Source organism: Plectropomus leopardus, chromosome 7 (assembly GCF_026936395.1).
Source record: "Plectropomus leopardus strain MGB_pleo_1.0 chromosome 7, ASM2693639v1, whole genome shotgun sequence".
Taxonomy (NCBI): domain Eukaryota; kingdom Metazoa; phylum Chordata; class Actinopteri; order Perciformes; family Serranidae; genus Plectropomus; species Plectropomus leopardus.
The window spans coordinates 9,627,331-9,648,008 of NC_142182.1; the positions used below are offsets into that span (position 1 = coordinate 9,627,331).

General features: G+C 39.3%; 1 protein-coding gene across 4 annotated transcripts in view; it reads left to right on the forward strand.

Moving 5' to 3' along the window:
- The window catches only part of sema3ab (sema domain, immunoglobulin domain (Ig), short basic domain, secreted, (semaphorin) 3Ab), a 90,176-nt gene that overhangs the window by 2,329 nt on the left and 67,169 nt on the right, over positions 1–20,678 (forward strand). For 2 of the 4 annotated variants that reach the window (XM_088079858.1, XM_042495622.2), the window contains exon 1: positions 5,247–5,383. The exons of the other annotated variants lie outside the window; for them this stretch is intronic. The gene's annotated coding sequence lies outside the window, so the exon portion shown is untranslated. Of the gene's footprint in view, positions 1–5,246; positions 5,384–20,678 lie in introns of those variants that run through there. 4 annotated transcript variants of the gene reach the window in all.

A 20,678-nucleotide genomic window follows, 5' to 3' on the forward strand; every position in this document is an offset into this window, starting at 1 on the left:
CTGATATTTTATGTACTGCAAAAACAGAAAGATTTAGGTTACATCCAAAGCATATGATAATGATCATTTTGAACGAAAACATTTTTTCAATAAAGTCTTTATCATCGTGTTTATTTGTGGAGGTGTTCACCTACTGAACTCTCACGCTACACGCATGTGAAAAGGATACAAGAGGAGCAGACCACGTGTGTGATCACGTTTCCAGTGAGGCCAATTAATCTTAACAGAATCGCAATTATAGTGTGAAAATCCAGTGTTTGTGGTGCTGTATGAGTTCAGAGATTAAATAAATATCAGGCTTGCTTTACCCTCTTCAAAGAAGAAGTTAATTAAAATGGGCTCCAATATAGAAATCAGTATGATGTTATAGTATCTGGGAATATGGTTGCCTTTCTACATTCTGTTTATTGTCAACTTTTCACTCAGATGGGAGGAAATATATACAAGAGACTGAAAGTACAGTTAATCAAATGCTCAAAGAAATGAGCACAGGTGGTCAGATTTCTATTATATCTGCTGTTCACCAGAGTCCCACATATAAACTTTGTACTTAACTTATTAACAACTGAAGAACATTTTTTATCAATTTTTAGCCTCTTCTCCACTCATTTTCTATTTCTTTTTTTGGTGATAACAAACTATATTTGAATGCTTTTTATGCACTCTGGCATCTTATTGACATTCAAAGAACACATCTTTAGAAAAAAAAAGTGTCTCTCAAAAAATGCCATTTAATTTCCAGAGTAAGAGTGAATTGTGAATTATGTTAAAATATTAGTAATTGTTAGTAATTATTATTAGTGTTCCTACAGCTTAAACTGATTTTAGACTTTCCAGAATTTCTTGCTTCTTGTTCTTTTTTCTCTTCACTTTGAATGAAATTCAAGACCAATTTTACAATCAACAGAAATGAAGGAAAAATCAATGAGCTGACATCATTTACTTTGGATAAAGGACAATTTTGCCCAAATGTTTATTGCAACATAACACATGGCTTGTTTGGAGGGGAAGACGAGAGTAGAACAGCACTGGAAAATACTTGGCGTTTGTTGGCGAGACCTCTCTGTGATTTTGTGTTTTGGCTCCTTTGCCCAAAACATCGCAGCCAGAAACAAAATACGAGTGTTGTTGGTTCAGCTAAAAGTGAGTTTTTGTGAGGTCTTAATTACCACAAACCTTTTATCAAATTTAATTTTTTTTTTATCCATATTTTTATTTATTTTTATAAGAATGAGTCAAGTTCTTTGGAGTGAAATTCTAAATATCTGATGTTACAAATCATTAAACCTACTGCAAAAACCTAATACTTTACTTTATAGTACCACTAACTTGTATTTGCAAAATGCATTTTACTACACGAAACCTACCTCTGCGTGAGGCTACATAGAGACTACTTACCTTTTATACTAAGGTAATAGGAAAATGATGATTTCTCCAAAAGTCAGTCTTAAATTTGGTAAAAAATCAACTTAAAAATGATTAAATTTAAGTGTCTGATACCCATTGACACACTGTTTAAGACATTTTAATACCAATGAAGGCTTTTGGTTCAGATTAACGATTTTTAGTCCTTTCTATCAGTATTGAGCAGAAGCAGAACTACTTCTATTCTAGAGTTGGAAAAACATCAGCATATTAAAGGGCAAGGCCCAATGAGAGAGACAATAAAATAGTAAATTAGGGTAGAGAGAGAGACTGGACAAAGTGCTGTGCACGATTAACGACAACCTATGAGGCCGTTCCTGTGTCGGCCGTGCATTGTGGAAACCCAAACCCCACAGGAGAATACCCTCAGCCATGAAGGTTAATGAGCTCAGTAAACATGGAAATCTTCCAGAACATTGTGGGCCTGGGAGGATTTTCAGCTATTTTCCATGCCTGGGTGTGAAGAAAGAAATCACTCAAATTTCAGGCTTGCTTTTGTAGATCAGCACAGAAATGATTCCCTTATTTTCTTAACCCCCAGGGACTGTTTGGTGCATTTTAGGCGCTTTTTATTCTTCAATTTTTTTTATCATTTTGGCTGTGTTCATGCATATGGCATAAACTTTGGCAAGATTTTGTATTTTGGTTTGGTCTTGTAATTTCCAGCACAGCTCCAACAATAAGTCTAAAATACTCTGTGTAAACAAAGTAGTTACATTTATACTGTTAAGTGCAAAAAAATGCACCATTGAAATCCATTTAAACTGCAATTTTTAATCCCACAGCCATCAAAGCATAAAAACATGCATTGTATTATGTCTGGGTCTCATTCATGCTATTTCCACTAGGTGCACTGTTACAGTCAGTGTTGCTGCAAATCACTGATAATCAGAAACAAAAAAAAACCTACTTTTCATTTATTATAGCGAAAGTAATATTTTTTTGGTTTTGTTTTTTTCCCTTCTAAAAACATAGTGGCATCAAGACAAAAATCTGGCATTTAAAGGGTCAAAATTCTAAAGTAAATTAATATTTGATATTTATGATTAGGACTGATGTTGGTTAAAAAATTAACTCAATGAAATTAGAAAATAATATTAATTTATTTATATTATTTTTAAAGCTAAATTCTGAAAAGCACATTTTGTGTGCAGAGTAATATAAGTGTATGAAATATTAAAGCGTGCCCTAAGGGTTGAAATAACCTTTTCGAAACGCTTCAGGTAAGCTTGATACAGCCAGGTTGTAATTGTGATAAATTCGGTTCTCTCAAAATAGAGAAAATATGTCATACATACATGTTCTGTTTCACTCGATACACTTTCAGACATTCCTAAATTATGTTCATGCTTCAGTGCTGCGTTGACCCAACTTTGACCCACAAGGTAAACAGCTGGGCGTGAAAACACAGAGGATTAAATAAACAGAATGATTGAATCATTCACCAGCCGAAAAAAAATCTAAAAGATTGTGTTTAGTCAATACTGGATTTTAGGTGATCCAAGTGAATCTGAATCCCTCCCTGGATAAGGAGGAATCATTTTTCGAAATGGGCGCTTTGTTTGTTTTTGCTGTTTTTAATTGTTTTTACATTCTGTCAGAAAGGGGACATGTTTAACTTGATTGAAGAAATGTTGGTATAGCTAAGTCACGCAAATCCTGTTAAATTATAACAAATATTTGACAGCCGAGCCATTTAACATCCTGTTATTCCGGCAATTATTCCAAAGTAATTCCAATGCATGGTTTGTGAAACTTGTGAAACCCCGTTCACATCGCAGAGGAATGGTCTCTGAAATGTGCGTCTTATTCTTAGACATACAGTAGTGGAATATAACTAAAGTAAATTTCAACTTTATACTTTTACTCCACCACATTTCAGAGGGAAAAATTGCAATTTTACTTCACTACATTTATCTGACAGCTTTAGTTATTTTACAAATGAAGATTTTTGCTGAAAAAAACATAAGAGTTTATAAAGTATGGTGTTTTGTTATAAATGAAATTACTAAACACAAGCACAGCTGCAATGTTTAGTTTATTTATCAATCATCTGATTCACAGAAAATGTATTGCCAACTATTTTGATAAATATTTTATTTCTTTTCTAATAATTATGAGTTTTGGGTAAGGTTATTTTCTTTTTTTCTGGTATTTTTAGGGCTTTTTTTTTTATTATGGATGTTTCTTCAAGCAATTTTGAGGGTTTTTTTCTTATAGTTTTGAAGGTTTAAAAAATCTTATTGAGTTTTGTGGTATTTTTTCTATTTTTTAAACAATTTTGAGTTTTTTTGGTGTTGCTCTCCAGGATATGATAAACTCTAAAATACCATCAAGAATACCTGCAAAACAACTTTTTTTGTCAATGGCGGACCAGATTCTGCAGTATTATAGGTGATGATCGGCACAAGACATATGTGATTAAAACAAACATAAAAACTCTCTCAGAGTGATAACAAATAAGGAAAAAAAGAGTACATTACTAATTAAGAGTCTGCACGGTTAGAAGGTGTCATTGGGCTTGTCTCATGTTGCTTATATCACTTCCCCTGCATCATATAATTTTCTCCCACAATAGTGACACACTTTAATTACAGTATTAAAGTAAAATTAACAGTAATGAAAGCTTCCTCACACTGTGAAAGTTTGGCATTGGAGTTGACATTTCTATCTTATATTAGTTAATACTCCACAATTATTAAATTTCAGTATAATCATGTCAAGTCATGTTGAATTATGGGAGAACTTAATTTGGAGACTTCTGCTGAAGGGTATACTTCATTGTTGTTTCAGATTTTAGATCCCAGATACGCCGATTGATTCGTAGATCTGCAGACAACATGCTCGTATTATACAGTTCGTTTAATGAACTTAATGAATTGGCATATCAAGTTGAATGTCTGTATCAGCATGGGTCTTATTGCATTAGGGATTACAGTGTGTGTGTGTGTGTGTGTGTGTGTACGCACACGCGCAGCACCAGAACGGACCAAATTCCAAACTGTATATGTTTCTGTACGTGTGCGTTTGCATGTTTGTGTGTCTCATATTGCTGCTGGCATCCACAGATCCCGGGGGCGAACGCAGCGTGCATATCCATGAAATGGATACGGCTTTCAGTACAGTTTGATGCCACACCTCATTGACCTTTAGCCTTTCAATCGGTTTTTCCAATTGGTCACATATCTTTGCTTTATCCTCGTGTTGCTCTGCAGCCACACGGACTGCACTAATCTCATTTGGAAAATATTCTCCCAGATTCATGTGGCAGATATCCGTGAGGAAAGCAGATAGCTCAGGCTGACTCTCGAGTCATATCATGTCAATCTATTTATACATATTCATGTTTGGAATGAGTGCCGTCATATCGTCACTATTGTAGCTCATTTTTCATTTTAATTCTGTAGCAGTGTGACAATGTTTGACACTGTTGGGAGCCCGGAAGCCGTCCAGCTACTGGAGAGAGATTAAACCACCAGAGCGTCCATCTGTTCCCCAACTTCTCAGTCACCCCCAAATCAAATTTATAGTGATTTATGGTGATTAAGTAATTCTTTTAGGCCCCTGTCTGACAGATGCAAGGTGCAATAACTAAACAGTAGGACGCCAAGAATAGGGAGACAGAAAAGGATACAGAGATAAAGAGTGAGAGGTTTTCATCATATTGATCTCAGAGTAGGATACTTGGCAAGTGGTCAGGGCTGTCAGATGTGAGGGAGAGGAAGGAGGCAGAAAAGCAGGAGAGACACAGAGAGAGAGAGAGAGGGAGAGGGAGAGAGAGGTGAGAGAGAAAAGTGCATACTTGAATGAGATTAGTATCCCTCTACAGCCCGATGGCATGCAATGGCATCTCCTCCTTCTTCAGTCATACCACATCACATCATACCACTGAGGATTTGAAACCAAACACCTCCCCAATGCTGCCCTTAGACTTCGTCTCCCTCTGCTTGACTCCAAGGTGAGAGAAATTCCTTCTCATTTTGAAAGCCGATTAGTTATGCGTTATAAGCAGTAACAATATGAGTTGCATTTTTCCTGTCATGGTCAGATACTTGCCTCTTGGGGTCACTAATTCTCTTGGCCATTGCGGGGCACTGAGCTGAGGGACGGTGTGTGAGAGCGTCGTGTAGGGCAGCGTGTGTCATACAGTTTCAGGGGGACTTTACTCTGTCAGTGCAGCTTTTTCCTGTGTTTTTGCCTAATTTTAGTTGATTAGGTGCATTTCTTGTATTTTTCTTGGCATTGATTGATTGGGATTCTTTCACTATTTGCACCTTGTTAGGTGGTTAGATACCACGTTGTGGTATGAAGCAGCAGTACTGGGTTTTACATTGTTTAAGAATGAGATAATGTGCAAGGAATAATGTAGGGCCGACCCCTTAAAGTCAGAGATTTGGCTCATCAGTCTGAGACCCCTCAGTGGACTTCAAGTCGAGCAGTCGTTTATTTTTTTTTCTTGTTAGTCAGTATGCTGTGCAATGTACTTTGGGAGATTTTAGTCCCCAGAGTCTGCTGCGGATCGAACACTCTCACGCAGCTCTTTGGTACAGGAGGTTGTGGACACGCAGACAGCGGCACAGAGGAAGAGAGACTCTGCACTGTAAGGCACTGAGAAAATATTTTTGAAAATATTATCTGCTTTCTTCTGCTTAATAGTGGTGAATTTACAGCTCACAGCAACTTAAAATGATACAGTCTCAAGCTTTTGTTTAATGTCAAGCGTCAGCAAAAAAAAGTTGCACATTTCAGACCTTTCACAAGCACAGTTAGCTTGTTCACTAAAATACTATAATACCCAAATGCATAACAGTGTTTGTTACGACAAATGTTTGACATGGTATGATGAATTTAACTGTGGATCATCCTCAACTTTTTTGGTACTTTGCAGTGCCAGTAAGTCAGCAGCTGATTTTCTAAGCAAATCTCTGGCATAAATGTTGATTTTAGGGGGGTTCCAGGGGACACATTCCCCTCAATACTCAGAACATGTGCGTTTGTTCCCCCCAATTTGACCTCCTAAATTGATGCAAAAAAATTGGTGCATAAAAATTCACCAGAATGCAGAAATTGTGTTTGAAAGTCAAAATTTTCTGTCAGAGGACCGTCAAACTCCCCATTTCATAAGTGGACCCCAATGTCAAAATGAAACCTGCACTCTGAATTTCTAGTCCTAGTGAGAAAATACGTGAATACCTATCCATACTAAAAAAAGACAGTCCTGGTCTTAAACATGCACATGTGCTGTGAGTCTGGATTGGCTTTGTACTTGTTGCAACTATTTCCCCTTTTAACAGCTTCGATTAAATCTGTTTCGTTTAACCATTTCCGATGATCAGCTACATTAAAGACGGTGGTAATGAGATAAACAGACTGACCTCAGATGCTCTTGGCTGGCCCAGAGAACAGGGACTTTAGCCGTGTAACCCAGGAAAAGTATCATTGCCCCGTTTAACACATTAACAAACAAGGTGGCGTGGAAGCTCATGAGTGTTTTTAAGACTGTCAGTGTGTAGCTGTGTGTGTGCACACTCGCTACGCTCTAAGTATTTTCCAGAGGTGTGAATGGTAATGAGTTGCCAGCGTTGGGAGATCAAAAGCTCAGATGAAATGTTTGTCACTGTAACAGCTGCAGCACTGTGGATTTCCACTTGATACTGTTAAGCACAGTCAAGACTGCAGACACCTCTATTCTTATGTCTCTGGTGATTGAATAAGCATTTGAGTAAGAGTTTGTTTCCTTTAACTCAAAACACTTGCAGAAGAACTTTTTTGCATGTTTAACCCGATTCGTCACTTCTATTTTTACAAGATTCTCATCAGTTGTTTTGAAACAGTTTGTTGTTCTTTTGCAATAACACACACAATGTTCCTCTGTGTTTTACTGTGGAGAAGTTCCAAACAGAACGGTTTTCATTAAGACCAAGGGGTATTTGATTTAAGTCCCCAGGTGCCTCGCCAAATTCACAACATTACATAACAGAAAATCTGGACAAAGTTTACTTCAAGAAGAAGCAATAAAAGGAGGAAAAGAGTGAATAAAAACAGAAATCTTGCTTTAAGTGAAACTCAGCAGGCAGATTTGTTATGACCTTAAGTGCTACTAACCCCACTGCAAGCAGAGTGCAATATCATCACCAGACTAAGATGTATATATAGACGGGCATTTGACCTGTCACATTTCTATTTACGATTGCTAACGACATTTGGTTCTGGCACAGCAGCGAGGAGCACAGCAGTGCTAAGGCAGTGTGTGTTGATATTCTCAGCATTAATCAGGTTGCAGTTTAAAGAATAAATGATAGGGCCGTGCTCCTATTGACTGAAATTCCTTTTCAGACTCAGGGCCATTCAGATGTCCCGGTAATGAATGCCAGTCATCAGAGGGGAAACAGTCCAGTTTGTGAGGTCTATTGTGTGCAGCTGGAAATGAAAAATGACATCAGTGGCGATGCATCCCATACAATGCTTCATCATTCATAAAACCGATGCCATGGCCCGGTGATCACAGCAGGTCTTCCCTGTACTGCAAACTGATTTGTATGACGGATGATTCAGTGCTTTCATGAAGGAGAAGCTGCCTGTGTGCTTCTTTGAGTGTGATAAGCCCCCGTCCTCCAGCGTTCGTCTTAATGAGCTCATTCTACAGTCATTGCTAGCTAATTACTTTCCTTAATCGTCACCAGACACATGGTAGTCTATTATGATTATTATTTATAGTAGGCTGTGAAATGGACTGTATTTTTAATATTTATGTAGTTTCTTTCTTTGTCTTTCTTTCTTTCTTTCTTTCTTTCTTTCTTTCTTTCTTTCTTTCTTTCTTTCTTTCTTTCTTTCTTTATGTCTTTCTTTATGTCTTACTGCATTTCTTCCTTTCTGCATTTCTGCATTTCAATATTTCTTTCTCTCTCTCTTTCTTGCTTCCTACCTCTCTTCTTCCTTCCTGTGGTTTTGATAACCTTACCCATATGGCTCAGCCTTTGATGTCTTTCCCAAATCCACGTGCATGTTGGTCGTCATGTTGCTTCATGGCAGGCACATTCCTGTCTTCCAGCATGAGGGCCTCCCAGCACACAAACACTTGCACACATGCTCAATGTCTCCGTCAAATCAAAAGAGAAATATTCCTTTCCATATGTCTCATGTAAATGCTGGTACAATATAATTTCCATTTAAGATGCGTGATGATGTGCAAAAATGTCAAATCCCTCTGAATGATAGTTCCAACTATACTGAACGGTAGGCTGGTTGTCAGACCGGTTGGATTTACTGCCAAATTCAGGAAAACCACATTGGAGACGGCTTACAGTAGTGAAATGAACATCCAGTTCATGGGCAGCAGCTCTAGTGGACATTCCTGCAGTCAGCATATCAATGTTACACAACCTCAAAACTTGCAGTGCCTGTGGCATTTTGTTTTGTGATCAAACTGCATGTTTCAGAGCAGCTGCGCCTGACAGGTAGATTGATCATCTTGGAAAAGAAGAAGTGCTCAGAAACATAAAAATGTGCCCTAAGTTTGTAGAAAATGTAAGAAAAAACAAAAGTGTTGCATTTAAATTTTTGTTCAGTGTATTTCCAGCCACGGGCATTAGGAATCCAACATCTCATGAACAGCAGATGCCCACCTTAACCCTTACCCTTAACTCCTTTTCACAACCGTACTCAAAGAAATGCAACATTGCATTCAAATTGCTTGCACAGTGGGAGGTACTGAGGCACCATTTTTGGCAAGCACGAAGGGCATCACTATCGTCGGGGCAGAGGATGTTCGGTAGCCTTGTGCAAGTGACAGATGACTGCTCTCACTGCCATTTTATGGCTCCTTCAGCCATGCTTAAAGTTGAAATATGTGAAAGAATGAGCAGAGAATATATTTCACGCTGGACATGGAGGTCACATCCAACCTGCTCTGAATTTTATGGTGGTTCAGATTCCTGTGCCCTAGATATATATGTGTGTGTGCGTGTGTGTGTGTGTGTGTTACCTGGAGAGCGAGAGATGAAATAAAAGTCACAATCAACTTGATGAATGTTATAACGTTCTCAGTGGAAAGTGTCATTTCATAAGATTCATGAGTCCCGGTCCTTCCGGCTGTTCAGGTCTGCTCGCTGGATTCAAGGCTCAACTGTTCCTGTCGATGGCGTCTGATATCGAGACGGCGTAAAAGACTTGAACTCCATTCAGCTGTTGCCTCATTAATGGCATATCATTTACTACTGTTTGTACTGTCATCGCTCAAACTTTCAACAACAAAATCATTAGCGTAAAGGAAAAAATATTACAAGAAAATGCCCATAATATTAATGTGCAAAATAAAATCCACACAATTTAATGGCAGAGGGATCATTTTTAACAACTGCTAATTTAGCTTGATCATATTTCACAAACACAAATGGTCCGCTGTACCCTTTTCCTCTGGCTTCGTTTATGCAGAGTGAATACTGATTTGTTCTTGTGTGCGATTGTGTGTGTGTGTGTGTGTGTGTGTGTGTGTGTGTGTAAGAAAGAGTGCAAGGTAGAGATAAAGAGAGGGAGATTGATCACTGAGAGGTATTACACCCTTGCGAGTGCTGTAAGGGCGGCGCTATTATGCAGATGAGCGCATTAAATGTAGTTGGACGCCACCCAGCATGTCATTAAATCTAAAATGGCAGTGGGACCTTAATGTTAGGCTGCTATTGTTATGCGCTCCGTTTTTCCCCCTGTTGTACACTGAACAACCCTGAACCACCATTAAGCACCTGGCAGAGCCTCTTTTTTTATTGTCTTTCCCTCACATCCTGGTTTTGTGTCTGTCTGCCTCAGTGTGCTCTCTGTCTTGTATTCAAACCCAAAATAAAAATACAGCCAATTACCTCAGGATCATCCTATTATGCCACTGGACTGAAAGTGTAGATGGCGTAAAAATAGCAGTCCGAACCTGTTTGTAACGATGAGCTCAGAGGACCGTAGTGAAACCCATTACCCCATTTACCCAATTATCTAAAATGACGGGTGATTATCAGACATCATCACCAATACTGCTGTAGCACCACCTCTAGAGTCGCTGTTTTGCCGGCCTGAATATAGCTATTCATGTCTCCATTTACTTAATGTCAACACAGACACACACACATACTCATACACATACACACACACACGATAGTTAGTCCTTGGCCTGCTGTCATACGCCGTTTTTTGACGGGTCATTCAGTGCCGTGTTTCCTTTTCTGAATCATTCAGGGATGCTGGGTGAAGCTCTCGTATTCGATAGCAAAGGAAACGGAGCTGTTAGTGCAGGGTCACGACCTTTCACCTGACATGTGAGAAGACTGTGTGGGTGTGTGTGCAACATTTGACCGACACAGGGCTAACTGTTCAACATCCAGTGATATGTTTTTGTAGCTCGTCTGCTTCTCCCCTGTTTATCCATCTGTCCTCAAACTCTGGCAGCGACAAAAACCAACAGATCTCTGTTCATCGCTCTGTTAGGGTGAAAAAAAAATCTTTTGAAATGTCAGCAGTAACCAAACGGTGATACAGATTGCATCTCTCTCCTTTAATCAGTGATGATAGCCTTAGGTCTTCATGAATCTAAAGTCAAGGATGTGTCTTGCGCGCCCCGGCAATCCTACTTCCTGATGATTATCCATCTCCTCCTCCCGTTCCCTCCTCCTGACGCCTGCTCTTCCCTTTCCCCTCCTCCTCCCCTTCATCTTCTCTACCCGCCTCCTACAATTCATGGCATCACACCCAGTGATGATGGACATCTCAAGCACAGACCACTGTTTACTCAGTCTAAAAATAAGAGGTTAGGCTCCAAAGGCCGTAACCCGTGCATGCTTGGCGTATAAGATACAGCAGCAGCTTGCGTTAGTGTGTGTGTGTGTTTCTCTTTGAGGGTGTGGAGGGGTCGTCGGTTGGGTCGTGTGTATGTATACGCCAGGTAAAAGAGATGTCCCATGAAGGACGGAGGCTCCTGTGTCTAGCAGTCATCTCCCATGAGGCATGGTGTCATTTGCCCCCTTCCTTGCCTCCTCCCTATCACCCCCTCTCTCCCCCCTGACTGGTGGTAATACAGCCGGAGCTATTCTTAGCTTCTGTGTCAAGCCTGTCTCTGGGGAGCAGTCGAGGGGTCTCTGTTACATTACACACACACACATGCACACAGGTGTCTTGAGACATCTCTATTTGATCTTTATTAAGCAGTGTGACTCTGAAACCAATTTGAAGAACAGCCCCCCTAAGTACAAGATCATGTTCCACCACAATTGAAAACTCAGTTAATTGAGTGGCATGCAGATTGGGTTGTTTCAGCAGGCTGCCTACAGTTGACACTAGTGACGGGCTCATCCCTGATATCATTTCAGTGGATCGCAGTTATTAATTACTGATTTTTCGACCCAGATTCCCAAAAAGTTCTGTGTAAAACGTACATAAGAACAGAATGCCATGATTTGCAAATCCTGACGTGGCAAATTTGTTTATATAGTCCATTTCATACACAAGGTGCTTTAAAGATGAGTCAAGTCAAAGGTCACTGTAGGTCAACCACAAGGCATGTCCCAAAGGTCTTTAGACATAGTGATTTCAATTCAATTTTAATTTGATATATTAAGTCCAATATCACAAATCACAATTAGCCTCGGAGGGTTGTACAACATACGCCATCCCTTTGTCCTTGGACCTTAAAGCAGATGAGAAAAAAAAAACCCTTTAAAATAAAAATCCTTTAATGGGAAAAAAATGGTAGAAACCTGCAGGAAGAGCAACTGAGGAGGGATTCCCCTTCCAGGACGGACAGACGCGCAACAGATGTGTGTGCAAAACAGATCAACAATTGTTTTAACAAATAAGAATTCAGTGCATCAGTTTTTTCATTTAATATACTATATTTCCAATGCAACTATTCACATGAGACAATAACTAATAAAAACTACAAAACTGATTAAGAAATGAACATTTCAGTCCATAAAAATTATGGTCAGTGAAGTGGACTGTAACAGGAAAAAAGTACTGAACACACTAACTGAAATGTTTTTAATATGTGGAGAGATTTTAGAGGGCCGACTTATGAATCTTGAGAAAGAAATTTTACTTTTACTGTCTTAAGTTCCCAAATTTTTACTGAGTGTCAAAAGAAAAGGTGATGTACAAAACAGTACATTCTGTTTTTGTTGACGTTTTACACAGCATCTTAACTTTTTTAAATCGGGGTTGTAAGTCATACTATGTAGGATTTCTCATGGAAAAAAAAATCGGATTTATTAGTTAAATGAGTTTTATTTGCATAAATTAGCTACAGCAATATATTTTATGTAAGTAGTAAAAATGTTACAGTGTGCAATTTGATTTTATTAAAAAGGATTGCATAGCATGTGGTTTCCATTTGAGGTGGGAACGTAGACCCAATATCTGGCGCAGAAAAACAGATTTCTCAGCTGTTTCAATTTTTTTTTAAACGTAGGTAAAGTAAATTGCATGAGAGTGTTTCTTTTTCTGTCCGGAAAAAAAAAAGCTTGTCTTCATATCCTTATAGGGTCATATTTGTAAGGCAGGATGGTAGTGCTGATGGTAAAGTTTAAGATTAGGGAGGCTAGAGAGTGAATAAAATGTGTTGGATGTTAAAAGATAAACATATAGTTGTGTAAATGTGCTTTGCTCTTCCTGCAAACTGCTCAGTGCTGTCGCAGAGAAAAGGTAAAGTTAGTCCATAGCTCGACACAGAAAGCTGGCCCTGTGTGACTCTGACTGCGTGTGACACATCAACACAAAATCTGATGCTACTGACCCTTTTTCAACCCTGGTAACTCTAGTCTCTCCTTCATAGCTTGGTAGAAGTAACTCAATCCTCCTTTCAGACAGGATGTGTGTGGTTTTAATCTCCTTTCTATGACAAATGTCTTTCTCCCATCATACATTACGTGAGAATAAACCTACCTTTGTTCATTAAAGTGAGACAATACCACCTGGCTTTTGGTGGCGTGTGTGTGTGTGTGTGTGTGTGTGTGTGTGTGTGTGTGTGTGTGTGTGTGTGTGTGTGTGTGTGTGTGTGTGTGTGTGTGTGTGTGTGTGTGTGTGTGTGTGTGTGTGTGTGTGTGCGGTAGAGACTTTCCTCTCATGTAAATCCTGAGGTAAGCGTCTCGAGCACGTAGCACTTCATAACAAGGGCATTGCCTTACAGACCACACGCAAGATCGGCACCCAGCTAAAGCCTCGCAGAGGGGAGAAAATCCTGTCAATGTGTGTGTCTGTGTGTGGCAGAGGAAGAGACATGAGGACGAAGGTCTGGTTTAGTCCTCAACGCAGCTGTCCTGACCTGGGTGAGGGCCGAGCAGCTCTTCACTCACACATTACACACATGAACACTCGCACACAAACACTGCACTGTCAGAGCGACAGGTCCTAATTATAGATTATTTTGAATAGTTTCAGTTAGATAAGTGCACTGCAGACATTAGTGAGACCTGCCTTGACTGAGGATGTTGGATGATGTTGTAGTGTGTATTGAACAGTAAGAGCAGAGCAAAAGTTAGTTAGTAATGTGTGTGTGTGTGTGTGTGTGTGTGTGTGTGTGTGTGTGTGTGTGTGTGTGTGTGTGTGTGTGTGTGTCTGATCTGTTCTTGTTTTGTTTTAATTCTTGTTTCATTTGATGGAGGGGTGTTTGTGAATATTGGGGCAGAAAGTGGGAATATTTATATTTAAAATAAAAACACTGTTGTTGTTTTGATTGATAAAATTGAACAAAGGGGGGAGGATTTGATAAGTATTTACTTCCTCCTACTCCTTTTCGGACATGAAATGTTACTGAATGTTTACTGAATATGTCCAGTGGGCAATCTGGTGTTTTTTCTCATGCTTTGATTTATTTTATTCTTCATTTTATTTGGTTGATGTTTAAATTAAATATTTAAACTAAAGCTCTCAACAATTTTAAAATGATCTTCCAAAATTAAATCATAAAATTGTAATTTCTCATAATTGATGTGTTTGCCTCTAGTTGTCAACAGAAGCGCAGAGGGAGCAGTTTGGCCTTGTTGCCAAATTAGATTTGCCAAAGGTAATGACCTCTCACTGATGATTTTAAACGCCTGGTGGTAAATCAAATGACCTTCTCTGGCCATGGGGAATATGTAAATTACCAAAGCTTCTGGCAAACTTTCTGTGCAACAGACTCAAATGTGCAGTTATCCAAAGATATTTTAAAGTCCTTAATTAAAAGCTTAAGTCAGGGTGCCAAAAAAGGCCATGCTTCGTTTAGTTCCCTGGCTGATAACTAATGTCGCAGCATCAGGGGCTGCGATTGTCTGAAGAGTGACCAACTCCTTCATCAAACCCCACGAACAAAATTACATCCCATAACTTCCCAGATTCAAAGGCTCATTGGTGCTGCGCTCTGAAGTGCTACAGCACGACTGCAATTATTAATGTTAACTTTTGTTCGTGTGTGATTTCTTTTGTCTGAGAGATGTTGAGATCATTAAATTTTATACTTGATACTTTATAAAAAGACATTACTTGAAAATAAAGAAGTCAGTGTGTAATATCCTGTAACCAGTACAGTGTGTTGGGGACTAACTAGTTACAGTCACAGTAGTTTATTCATATCTTTTTGCCATGCAGCAATGTCTTCTTTTGGCATATATTTGGTCAACGCGGGTCAGCGAAACCATTGAGATAAACTTTAGTGCAACATTTATGAACTTGTGTTTTTAGATCTTTTGCCCTGTTTAAAACATTTCTTAGAAAAGTAATCAAATGTAATAAGTCTGGGTCAACCGATAATGTTTTTTCAGAGCTGATGCCGATACTGATTATTAGTCGTTAATGAGATCGATAAATGATATTTGAAACCAATATGCATTTAATAAAAATGTAATGCTTTCTGTCAATATTTGGAATTTTGAATAAAACAAACTCCAGCACAAAAGTTTGTTTAAATGCATTTAGCAAATGTTTAATCAAAACTGAGACATCAGCATCTTTTTTATAAAGTCAAGTGAAAAATCAGTGGATAAGTTTTACAAAGTGAAAGTTCCTCCCATGCTGACACTTTTTAATTAATTAATCATTAAAATAAAACACAAATAATTGTCAAAATACCAAATATCAGCCCCGATAATCAGCCAGGCCGATAATCTGTTGACCCCTTGTAATGAGTTACATTATTTTGATGATGTAATTAAAATAGTTACATAAATTATTACATTTTTAATAGGTTAAGTTGTAATCTGTAACCTGTTACATTTCAAAAATAACCTTCTCAACACTGTGAGTTCATATGAATGTTGACTAGCAAACCAGGAGGCCTTGTGATATTCTGAGACACATAAAATAAATGAATAATCATCTCGGCTGTCATCAGTGTGTTGGATACAACAATATGCAGCTGATCTATTGCTGATCACTGTCTCGAGTGTATTGCTGCAGGGGCAGAAGTCCCATTTGTTGCATAGTGCTGGTCTACCAAACTGGGTTCAGCGGTTGTGTAAAATAGTCTGCAGTCGTTTGCTCTGCAGCAGAGCTCTAATGCCGCGTTTCTGGTGGTTAATGGCCTCCCATGAGTCCGCTCCTGTTTTACTGCCCAGCCTGTGGGAGGGAGGAAGGGAAAGAGTGATGGCGCCTGGGGGAAAAGAAGTACAGAAGCCCAGAGAGAGAGAAAAAACAGAAGGAAGGATTGAGAGAAAGTTTTCAGGATGAAAGGAGGGAGGGATGATGCACTGAGATGGGGAGGAAGGAAGAAGTTGACAAGGGTAAAAATGCAGAGGGGGACAGGGATTGTGGTGTGAGACACGGTGTAAGGTGACCCAGAACCCTGCAGCCAGCCTGACTCCTGCTGATGGATGGGCTGTTCAAAGGGAGATGTCTGACTACTGGAGCTAAACGCTTGACATTTATCCACACAGCATCTTTGTTTAGTAATTCTGCAGAGCGAAGTAGCCTAAAACAACAGACCGAAAATAAATATGTGATGAGTACATTTTTAGCAATGTGGACTAAAGTTCTTTTAAAATGCTGCCACATGCACAAACGGAAGACCAAATGCAACTATGGCTGTAAACAGTCACCACCCTGACACATGAGCTATTTATTTCACACGGTTCCTGTATGTGTGTGTGTTTTACTGGTTTCTGTACGCGACCTCCAGTGCACAAAGGTGCACCATCAAGTTCAGGGTCACATACGCACCCATTAATCACAGACGAGGCACCAGAGTGAAGCACTGCCTCAGCTCCTCTGCCATTCTGTCCCCTTCATGTGAGCTTAGGATGTGGTTCCCCCTTGAAGGTCTAATATCTACTTTTAACCCTTTGAAGCTTGGGCAAACTGGCTTGATTTCTTTAAAAACATGAAAGGAAGGTAACTAGCAACTGAAGAAAAAAAACCCAGAAATTTGCAGGAAATTAGTAAAAAGTATAAGTAGATTATCTGAAAATTAGCAACAAATAATAATAAAAAAAAAAAATGAAATTGAATTTAAAAAAGTAAAAGAAAGGAGTATACATGCAGAATAAGAAAAGTGATGATGATCCAGGTTTCAAAGGGTTAATCTGTCTTGCCTTTTCAGCCATGTGGACCATTTTACAAATCCATTGTCATAAATTAGGTGCCTGCAGACAAACTATGCTCCAAGGTTTCAAACTTTTTTGGTAAACATATCAGTATAAAATAATCCACAAAAAAACAAGAATTTCCATTTCATGTATTGGAGCAACTCTGAAATATAATACCTCGGATATATTTCAGTCAAGTATGAACTTTAAATGAAGTGCTGGAACAAGAGGAGCAGAATATACCATATGTCATACCTTTAAACATAGAGAGAATTTAGTTTATTTGACCATATATGAGGAAAAAAGGGATATTAAGGATAAAGTGATTTTTAATGAGACCAAAAAGAGAGCAAAGCTTTCCGTCTCTGTTTAGCTTGGGCTTTAATGAAAGCTAACAGGAAACTGTGGTTGCACTTTAGTGCATTTGTAGTCTATAGAGTTGGAGTCAGTTATAGGGCAGAGAGATGAGCAGCCACACCAAAGCAGCCTCACTGCAGTTATATATAGAGTCTGTTCACCCCCGCCCTGCGATGGAGGTGAATGGGCTGCGAGCAGAAACATTCTACAGCTTACATGACCTGTTTTCACACCTACCTCCTTCGCTCTGCTTTTCTTTCCTCTTCCCATTCTCACATCTCTTACATCCCTTGTTTTTAGTTTGTGGTTTGGCAGAGCAGTCCAGCATGTGGTTCGAGAGAAAATAAAAAGCACAAAGCAGTCTAGTGGGATAGCTATTAGCGTAACATATCGGTTCACCCTCTGTCATGATTGTTGCCTCAATTTATATTTATATATGCATTAGTATACTGTTTCCCTCTGCAATTTTGATTTACTGTCTTAGCAGAAACTTCCAAATGCACACCCATGCTGCAACCAAAATTGTTGCCTGACATCTACGAGGATTTGACTGTATGCGGTTGGACTGGGATAACAGTTCAGACTCAGAGTCAAATGCCATCCAAGGGCTGACAGTCTGCATTTCTTGGTGATGAGCCCTTTCTGCTACAAATTAGATTTATCTACAACAAATCTGAAACAGCAAGAACCATTTTGAGGGAAACATAATGCAGAGCAGTTTCCTTTTCTATTAAAATAATGAAAAAGATTGCCAATTAATGTATCAGGCATGTCACAAAAAGGTCATTATTCACAATATAAGCTATAACATATCAGCAAAAGGTTCCCTTATGAAGTATTTTGTTTTCTGCAAAAACAGGCAATCTTGCGTTACAGTATCTAGTGGTAGAGACTAAAGCATTAGTTTTTATAACCCTCTTTTTAGTAACATTTAATCAAAATCACAATCTTTACCAAACCTAAACTTAAGTGCATTTGTTCCCTAAACCCAAGACAAGAGTTTTTGCTATTATACAACAAATTTTAAACATTAAGTAAGTCACAAAAAATGTTGATATTCAGTAAATATTCTAACATATGCTTTAAAACATGAGCAAAGTTTTCACTGGCAGTGTATTTTGTTTCTTCAAAAACAGGCAATCTTATGATACAGTATCCAGTCGAAGTGACTACAGCATTATTTTTTTCTTATGCTTTTTTAGTAACATTTAATGAAAACCACAATCTTTAACGAACCTTAACTAAAATGCATTTTTTACCTAAACCTAAGACAGTAGTCTATGTTATTATGATTTTTATTAAAATGTTAGAGAAATCTCAATCTGTCTTTACCTTAATCGAAGTGTTTTTCTGCCTAAAGCTAAAAGCCCTGACACACCAAGCAGGTGGTCGGCTGTCGTTGGATAAGTGTCTGTGGCCCTTGTTGGTGGTTGTTGGCTTTTTTACTGCTAAATGGCTGTTCAGCTCAGCGCACGAGAAGAGAAATGGAAGCGAGGAAACAAGCAGAGAAAAAACTTGTTATATAAGGTAAGGTTTGTGTTGTTGTTCACTGGTGCAGCGTTGATATGCTTCGTTCATTCTGGACTGTGTTGTGATGTGCTACCTGGCTAACTGACGTTATGACAGTCTTCTCGTTTCCCATTATGAATGATGATTACAGACGTCTGCTGGCATGGAGGGGTATTTCTTCTCTCACAGGCAGGTTGGCCGTCAGTTTGGTGTGCTCGTGTGCAGCTTTCGGGCCGAGACACAGTGACATGAGTTGATGCAGCAGGGGTTGTGTTGTCTGATGTCGGTTTGGTGTGTCTGGGCCTTAAGACAGGAGTCTGGTGTCAAAGGTCTGCACTTTGTTCACCTGCTATCCTCCTTGAAAAGCTGATGATGTTCATGAATGTAGTGTTTTGTCAACTGACAGAAACAAAACTGAATATTATCCAGGCAGTGCCACGACAACATAGTTAAGTATAATATAGTATAAGTTGCTGCAACTTATCTTTGCATCTCTTTGCATTTAACATCTGTGTCAAACAGCTGAAGTTCAAGGAGAGAGAAAGTGTGAGAGAGTAAGATAAAACAACGGAAAGACAGGAGGTGAATGAAAAAGGAGGAATAAGACAGAGAGAGAGAGAAAAGACGCTGACAGCAACAGGATACATGGACAGTGTCACAGAGGCCAGCGCAGTGTGCAGTTGGTCGAGGCCTCCCATGGCGCCGTGAGTGTTTTCTGTGAACTGGCTGTGAGTGTGTGAGAGGTCAGAGCTGCACGGACACTGTGGCCATTGTCCTGAGATGGCTCACCACTCATTTCCTCTCACTGACCAGGTGTTAAGGCCAGACAGATGACCTGCAAGGAGTCTGGGTTTGTGTGTGTCTGTGTGTGTGTGTGTGTTTGTGTGCGTGTGTGTGTGTGTGTGTGTGTGCAAGCATTATTTTGAACATGCTGCTCCTACCATTGATAAATATTTTACTGTTAATGTGTCAGGTGTTAATAACAGCAGAAATGATATACTAATAATGGCTCAAGGTCTGATAGTATTACTGCTAAAGCTCCACACAGATGAAATGTTGAAGCACTCCAATTTCAATGCTTGTGCTCTCAGTTTCAGTACTTTACATTTTATGGTGGTAAATGCTCATACTGCAAAATGACACCTTCACTGCGACAGTTTGGACAGTGCAATTAATATTACACAGTGTGTGTGAGGGTCACACGGGTGAGCATGTGTGTTTGTGTGCCCTAAGAGTCCCACTGAGTGCCAATCACCCCCCAAGTCCTGATGTTTACCTTATTTCAATCTTTATTGAGTTCACGCCCCTCCCCTTCTCTCTACAGTTAACTCACAAGGTGTTGTTTTTATTACTCTTTCTTGGTTGGTCCTGGTCACCACGCAGAGCTCCTGTTGTGTGTGTAAATCAACACCTTGTCACACACACCAGCTTTTAGCCACCTGTGACAAAAAAGCCGAGAGAAATGTAACTGGTCGAGTAAAATAAATTTATTCAAGTGTGTGTGAGAGAGAGAGATCCGTCGCCTGATCTTCCTTTTGGTTATGCTGTTCATTCGTCATGTGACTCATCTGTGACTGAAAAACAATAACAGAGCCAGAAGACACTTTCCACTCACACACTTTCCATATCCCTGAGACATGGTGACAAACACACTCGTGTCACTAACAGCTGCTGCCCCACCAGCCCTGACACAAAAAGGTGTTTGAGGTTGAGAGAAACTCAAGTGTGGGAACAATGGGAGACCAGTGTTTTTGAAAAGCTGTATGCTGAAAATACCAGTTTATGTGGATTTGGATGGAAAGCTAAAACAGTACAGACTTTTAAAAGTCATTTTGTGTCCTAAGTAGTGTGTCC